At 54.6% G+C, this 7,500-nt stretch overlaps 3 non-coding genes across 3 annotated transcripts in view; all 3 read left to right on the top strand.

Moving 5' to 3' along the window:
• Positions 1-3,567: 3,567 nt before the first annotated feature.
• Positions 3,568-5,460, top strand: LOC126317876 (small subunit ribosomal RNA). The gene has a single exon (XR_007556986.1). It is a non-coding gene; the product is annotated as a small subunit ribosomal RNA (ribosomal RNA).
• Positions 5,461-5,821: 361 nt separating this feature from the next.
• Positions 5,822-5,976, top strand: LOC126317919 (5.8S ribosomal RNA). Its single transcript, XR_007557025.1, has one exon. It is a non-coding gene; the product is annotated as a 5.8S ribosomal RNA (ribosomal RNA).
• A 188-nt stretch (positions 5,977-6,164) lies between these two features.
• The window catches only part of LOC126317937 (large subunit ribosomal RNA), a 4,222-nt gene continuing 2,886 nt past the window's right edge, over positions 6,165-7,500 (top strand). The window contains exon 1 of the ribosomal RNA XR_007557041.1: positions 6,165-7,500. This exon is cut by the window's right edge and continues 2,886 nt beyond it. This is a non-coding gene — a ribosomal RNA (large subunit ribosomal RNA).

Raw genomic sequence — 7,500 nt, forward strand, 5'->3', positions numbered from 1 at the left:
CGACAATGTCGAGTGCATCCTCTCTGCGACATTGCACCGTCGACACTATGATAACCAGAGCAGTAGGTCCACCTATAAAAGCACAATACCCCACTCCTCCGACAACTACCATTGCTCAGATAAACCAACACACATCCTACACAGAGGGGCACCAAATATCACCCCCCGCCCTCGTGTTATACCACATGAAAAATTGCAGAAGTGAGAGACACAGACCCGCCAGCCTCTTGCTACAAGCATCGAACCGACGTGACGTATCTGACGGTGACTCAGGCATCCGCGTACTGCCACCACTATCCACCCCCCCCCCCTCTCTCTGCCCCCTTCCCACACAATACCAAATGTAACCAACTTTATCGCTTAACCTAACTGTGGCTGTACCACATTATCGCTTAACCTAACTGTGGCTGTACCACATTATCGCTTAACCTAACTGTGGCTGTACCACATTATCGCTTAACCTAACTGTGGCTGTACCACATTATCGCTTAACCTAACTGTGGCTGTACCACATTATCGCTTAACCTAACTGTGGCTGTACCACATTATCGCTTAACCTAACTGTGGCTGTACCACATTATCGCTTAACCTAACTGTGGCTGTACCACATTATCGCTTAACCTAACTGTGGCTGTACCACATTATCGCTTAACCTAACTGTGGCTGTACCACATTATCGCTTAACCTAACTGTGGCTGTACCACATTATCGCTTAACCTAACTGTGGCTGTACCACATTATCGCTTAACCTAACTGTGGCTGTACCACATTATCGCTTAACCTAACTGTGGCTGTACCACATTATCGCTTAACCTAACTCTGGTTGTACCACATTATCCCTTAACCTAACTCAAGTTGTCCCTTAACCTAACTCAAGTTGTCCCTTAACCTAACTCAAGTTGTCCCTTAACCTAACTCAAGTTGTCCCTTAACCTAACTCAAGTTGTCCCTTAACCTAACTCAAGTTGACCCTTAACCTAACTCAAGTTGTCCCTTAACCTAACTCAAGTTGTCCCTTAACCTAACTCAAGTTGTCCCTTAACCTAACTCAAGTTGTCCCTTAACCTAACTCAAGTTGTCCCTTAACCTAACTCAAGTTGTCCCTTAACCTAACTCAACTTGTCCCTTAACCTAACTCAAGTTGTCCCTTAACCTAACTCAAGTTGTCCCTTAACCTAACTCAAGTTGTCCCTTAACCTAACTCAAGTTGTCCCTTAACCTAACTCAATTTGTCCCTTAACCTAACTCAATTTGTCCCTTAACCTAACTCAATTTGTCCCTTAACCTAACTCAATTTGTCCCTTAACCTAACTCAATTTGTCCCTTAACCTAACTCAATTTGTCCCTTAACCTAACCCACGTTGTCCCTTAACCTAACTCAATTTGTCCCTTAACCTAACTCAATTTGTCCCTTAACCTAACTCAATTTGTCCCTTAACCTAACCCACGTTGTCCCTTAACCTAACTCAATTTGTCCCTTAACCTAACCCACGTTGTCCCTTAACCTAACCCACGTTGTCCCTTAACCTAACCCACGTTGTCCCTTAACCTAACCCACGTTGTCCCTTAACCTAACCCACGTTGTCCCTTAACCTAACCCACGTTGTCCCTTAACCTAACCCACGTTGTCCCTTAACCTAACCCACGTTGTCCCTTAACCTAACCCACGTTGTCCCTTAACCTAACCCACGTTGTCCCTTAACCTAACCCACGTTGTCCCTTAACCTAACCCACGTTGTCCCTTTGCCTAACATAGTTCACTGCTCGGAATCTCTGGTGTCGTTGTTATCCTCATGTAGATGTCTTGCGAGTGTTGCTTACTTTCCACATATTCCCGCTATCCACTGTCAATTGTACTGCAATAGGACTATATCGCCGCCCCCCCCCCCTCTGTCCCCCTCTTTGTGTCTCTGTCCTCTCAAGCTGGTCGGTCTGGCGTTTGAGTGTTAAATGAGCCTCGCAGCTGTTCAGTTGCATTCAGATGTCGACGCCCTCAGTGTACGTCGTGGTATGGTCTGTGTCCATTGTCCGCTGATGTCGTACGCGTAACCCACACGCTGTACCGATCATCGGTCGTTACGTACAGAGTGAAGTAGTGTGATACGTGTGACCGTACGCTGGCTGTGCCCAACGGTGTCGAATCTCAATTTCCATATGTTGTGCTCGATGCTACTTGTCTCGTCTCCCAATAACAGCTAGGTTGCACTGTGGTACGCCGTAGAGGCGTGTGGGAGGAACGTACGAACGCATTGTATGTCACCCTGGGTCGCTGGGGGTGGTGGTGCGGTGAGTCAGGTCAGGTCAGGTCAGGTCAGGTCAGGTCAGCGTGAGCCGTCTGATGTAGTGACGCGTGTATTCCGACTTTGTCGTATTGCCTCACACAAAGTGCTACCCTGGTGGACCGCGTTCCATATCTGGGACATGCCGCAGATGCCGGTTGACAGTGGATCGCGGAAGGGACATCGCATACGTGCGCGGGCCACCTTCCACGTGTTCTCTTCTGCACATGTCGCAGTGTGTATGTGGTCTGATGTAGCGTGTCGTGACACATGACATCCTGGCATGCAAGAATTGTTGAATTCGCAAATGTAGGTGGACATCTACGTTTACTGCCCAAGATACGCAAATGAACTGGAAATCCGTTGTTGAGCGGTTGTTCACGCTGGAGGTGAATCTGTGATGGCGACGATCGGTACAGCTATTAACCGGTTGTTTCAGCGGTACCCGCCACATCCACACACGTGACTAGGTCCATGTGGGTATGAAGCGATACGCGGCGGTGGCTTGGTGGGACTGTTCCCGGCCGGTGAAGGGGGGCCGCCCGGCGTGTTGGCCGCGCGCTGCGTGGGCGCACGCGCAACAGGCGGCTGGTGGGGGGCGCCGAGTGGCAGGAGCGCCAGCCGACGGGCCCGGCAGGCGGTGCAGCTACGCTGCGGCGCACCCTGCACGCGGCGCCTGGCGGCCAAAGTTGGTTCAGCCGAGCCCGGTGCGAAGCGCGGTGGACATCTGCAGTGTGCTGGTCTGATTGAGGACTGTGTGCGTTGAGGATGCGCCGCCGCCTGGCACTCGGCGCCGCGACGCCGTCTGCTGCTCGGTCGCCCCAGCGGTTCTCGCAGGTGGTTTGTATCGCAGTTGTGCGGACGTGTTGGCGCGTGCGCTGTGCTGGGAGAGTTCGCTTCTGCACCCAAGTGGGGCTTTGCCCTTGTGTGGCGCTGGCGTTGGAGCTGCCGGTCACCATAGGTGGCGCGTGTTGTCTCCCGCCGGCAATGCCACGACAGCACGCTCCCGGGCCTCTGTCGGCAGCGGCAAGCTCAGTTGGGAGCAAGGGTGTTCGCACTAAAACCGTCTACTCGCCTAACTCCGGGCGATTGCGCCTCTCTCGAAACCGACCAAGTACCTAGGACGGCGCTGCGCGCCGCCGGGACCTGAGAGGGTTTCGAGGTGTATCGTGCAGGGGAGCTCGGCCTCCTCCTGTTTGCAGAATAATTGAGCGGACGCTTGCGTGTTCGCGCGGGCCCCCGGGACACACTCCCGGGCGGCCGGCTGCTCAGCTCTAGTTGACGCAGCTCCCTGGTTGATCCTGCCAGTAGTAATATGCTTGTCTCAAAGATTAAGCCATGCATGTCTCAGTACAAGCCGCATTAAGGTGAAACCGCGAATGGCTCATTAAATCAGTTATGGTTCCTTAGATCGTACCCACGTTACTTGGATAACTGTGGTAATTCTAGAGCTAATACATGCAAACAGAGTCCCGACCAGAGATGGAAGGGACGCTTTTATTAGATCAAAACCAATCGGATTGGCTTGTCTGGTCCGTTTGCCTTGGTGACTCTGAATAACTTTGGGCTGATCGCACGGTCCTCGTACCGGCGACGCATCTTTCAAATGTCTGCCTTATCAACTGTCGATGGTAGGTTCTGCGCCTACCATGGTTGTAACGGGTAACGGGGAATCAGGGTTCGATTCCGGAGAGGGAGCCTGAGAAACGGCTACCACATCCAAGGAAGGCAGCAGGCGCGCAAATTACCCACTCCCGGCACGGGGAGGTAGTGACGAAAAATAACGATACGGGACTCATCCGAGGCCCCGTAATCGGAATGAGTACACTTTAAATCCTTTAACGAGTATCTATTGGAGGGCAAGTCTGGTGCCAGCAGCCGCGGTAATTCCAGCTCCAATAGCGTATATTAAAGTTGTTGCGGTTAAAAAGCTCGTAGTTGGATTTGTGTCCCACGCTGTTGGTTCACCGCCCGTCGGTGTTTAACTGGCATGTATCGTGGGACGTCCTGCCGGTGGGGCGAGCCGAAGGGGTGCTTTCGCGTCCCGAGGCGGACCCCGTTTAAATCCTACCAGGGTGCTCTTTGTTGAGTGTCTCGGTGGGCCGGCACGTTTACTTTGAACAAATTAGAGTGCTTAAAGCAGGCAAGCCCGCCTGAATACTGTGTGCATGGAATAATGGAATAGGACCTCGGTTCTATTTTGTTGGTTTTCGGAACCCGAGGTAATGATTAATAGGGACAGGCGGGGGCATTCGTATTGCGACGTTAGAGGTGAAATTCTTGGATCGTCGCAAGACGAACAGAAGCGAAAGCATTTGCCAAGTATGTTTTCATTAATCAAGAACGAAAGTTAGAGGTTCGAAGGCGATCAGATACCGCCCTAGTTCTAACCATAAACGATGCCAGCCAGCGATCCGCCGCAGTTCCTCCGATGACTCGGCGGGCAGCCTCCGGGAAACCAAAGCTTTTGGGTTCCGGGGGAAGTATGGTTGCAAAGCTGAAACTTAAAGGAATTGACGGAAGGGCACCACCAGGAGTGGAGCCTGCGGCTTAATTTGACTCAACACGGGAAACCTCACCAGGCCCGGACACCGGAAGGATTGACAGATTGATAGCTCTTTCTTGATTCGGTGGGTGGTGGTGCATGGCCGTTCTTAGTTGGTGGAGCGATTTGTCTGGTTAATTCCGATAACGAACGAGACTCTAGCCTGCTAACTAGTCGCGTGACATCCTTCGTGCTGTCAGCGATTACTTTTCTTCTTAGAGGGACAGGCGGCTTCTAGCCGCACGAGATTGAGCAATAACAGGTCTGTGATGCCCTTAGATGTTCTGGGCCGCACGCGCGCTACACTGAAGGAATCAGCGTGTCTTCCTAGGCCGAAAGGTCGGGGTAACCCGCTGAACCTCCTTCGTGCTAGGGATTGGGGCTTGCAATTGTTCCCCATGAACGAGGAATTCCCAGTAAGCGCGAGTCATAAGCTCGCGTTGATTACGTCCCTGCCCTTTGTACACACCGCCCGTCGCTACTACCGATTGAATGATTTAGTGAGGTCTTCGGACTGGTACGCGGCATCGACTCTGTCGTTGCCGATGCTACCGGAAAGATGACCAAACTTGATCATTTAGAGGAAGTAAAAGTCGTAACAAGGTTTCCGTAGGTGAACCTGCGGAAGGATCATTACCGACTAGACTGCATGTCTTTCGATGTGCGTGTCGTGTCGCGCAACACGCTACCTGTACGGCAGTGGCCGTGCGCCGCGTGCGGAACCACGCGTGCCTCTCAAAACTAGCGGAAGTGTTGTTGTTGTGTGGTACGAGCGCTGAAGCTCTGGAGCGGCTGGCCTGCGGTACCTGGCGCCTGGCGCCGGTTTTGAATGACGTTCGCCCGAGTGCCTGTCCGCTCCGGTGTGGAGCCGTACGACGCCCATCGGCTGTGAGGCCGTTGGACACAAAAAAATAGTGGAACAGGGGCCGTCAGACGCCTCAGTCCCGCAAATGCTACTGTCTTGAAAGAGACAGTGGGAGACTGAAAAGGAAAAGATCACCCAGGACGGTGGATCACTCGGCTCGTGGGTCGATGAAGAACGCAGCAAATTGCGCGTCGACATGTGAACTGCAGGACACATGAACATCGACGTTTCGAACGCACATTGCGGTCCATGGATTCCGTTCCCGGGCCACGTCTGGCTGAGGGTCGGCTACGTATACTGAAGCGCGCGGCGTTTGTCCCGCTTCGGAGACGTGGGAGTGTCGTGGTCGCCTGTGTGGCCGGCCGCGTCTCCTTAAACGTGCGATGCGCGCCCGTCGCCTGGCGGTTCGCATACCGGTACTTTCTCGGTAGCGTGCACAGCCGGCTGGCGGTGTGGCGTGCGACACCTCGTACAACGACCTCAGAGCAGGCGAGACTACCCGCTGAATTTAAGCATATTACTAAGCGGAGGAAAAGAAACTAACAAGGATTCCCCCAGTAGCGGCGAGCGAACAGGGAAGAGTCCAGCACCGAACCCCGCAGGCTGCCGCCTGTCGTGGCATGTGGTGTTTGGGAGGGTCCACTACCCCGACGCCTCGCGCCGAGCCCAAGTCCAACTTGAATGAGGCCACGGCCCGTAGAGGGTGCCAGGCCCGTAGCGGCCGGTGCGAGCGTCGGCGGGACCTCTCCTTCGAGTCGGGTTGCTTGAGAGTGCAGCTCCAAGTGGGTGGTAAACTCCATCTGAGACTAAATATGACCACGAGACCGATAGCGAACAAGTACCGTGAGGGAAAGTTGAAAAGAACTTTGAAGAGAGAGTTCAAAAGTACGTGAAACCGTTCTGGGGTAAACGTGAGAAGTCCGAAAGGTCGAACGGGTGAGATTCACGCCCATCCGGCCACTGGCCCCCGCCCTCGGCAGATGGGGCCGGCCGCCCGCGCGGAGCAATCCGCGGCGGGGTCGTGTCCGGTTGCCTTTCCACTCGCCGCGGGGTGGGGCCGTTCCGGTGTGCGGTGGGCCGCACTTCTCCCCTAGTAGGACGTCGCGACCCGCTGGGTGCCGGCCTACGGCCCGGGTGCGCAGCCTGTCCTTCCGCGGGCCTCGGTTCGCGTCTGTTGGGCAGAGCCCCGGTGTCCTGGCTGGCTGCTCGGCGGTATATCTGGAGGAGTCGATTCGCCCCTTTGGGCGCTCGGGCTCCCGGCAAGCGCGCGCGGTTCTTCCCGGATGACGGACCTACCTGGCCCGGCCCCGGACCCGCGCCGCTGTTGGCTCGGGATGCTCTCGGGCGGAATAATCGCTCCCGTCAGCGGCGCTTCAGCTTTGGACAATTTCACGACCCGTCTTGAAACACGGACCAAGGAGTCTAACATGTGCGCGAGTCATTGGGCTGTACGAAACCTAAAGGCGTAATGAAAGTGAAGGTCTCGCCTTGCGCGGGCCGAGGGAGGATGGGGCTTCCCCGCCCTTCACGGGGCGGCGGCCTCCGCACTCCCGGGGCGTCTCGTCCTCATTGCGAGGTGAGGCGCACCTAGAGCGTACACGTTGGGACCCGAAAGATGGTGAACTATGCCTGGCCAGGACGAAGTCAGGGGAAACCCTGATGGAGGTCCGTAGCGATTCTGACGTGCAAATCGATCGTCGGAGCTGGGTATAGGGGCGAAAGACTAATCGAACCATCTAGTAGCTGGTTCCCTCCGAAGTTTCCCTCAGGATAGCTGGTGCTCGTACGAGTCTCATCCGGTAAAGCGAATG

This window comes from Schistocerca gregaria, unplaced genomic scaffold, assembly GCF_023897955.1.
Source record: "Schistocerca gregaria isolate iqSchGreg1 unplaced genomic scaffold, iqSchGreg1.2 ptg000649l, whole genome shotgun sequence".
In the NCBI taxonomy this organism is placed as follows: Eukaryota; Metazoa; Arthropoda; class Insecta; order Orthoptera; family Acrididae; genus Schistocerca; species Schistocerca gregaria.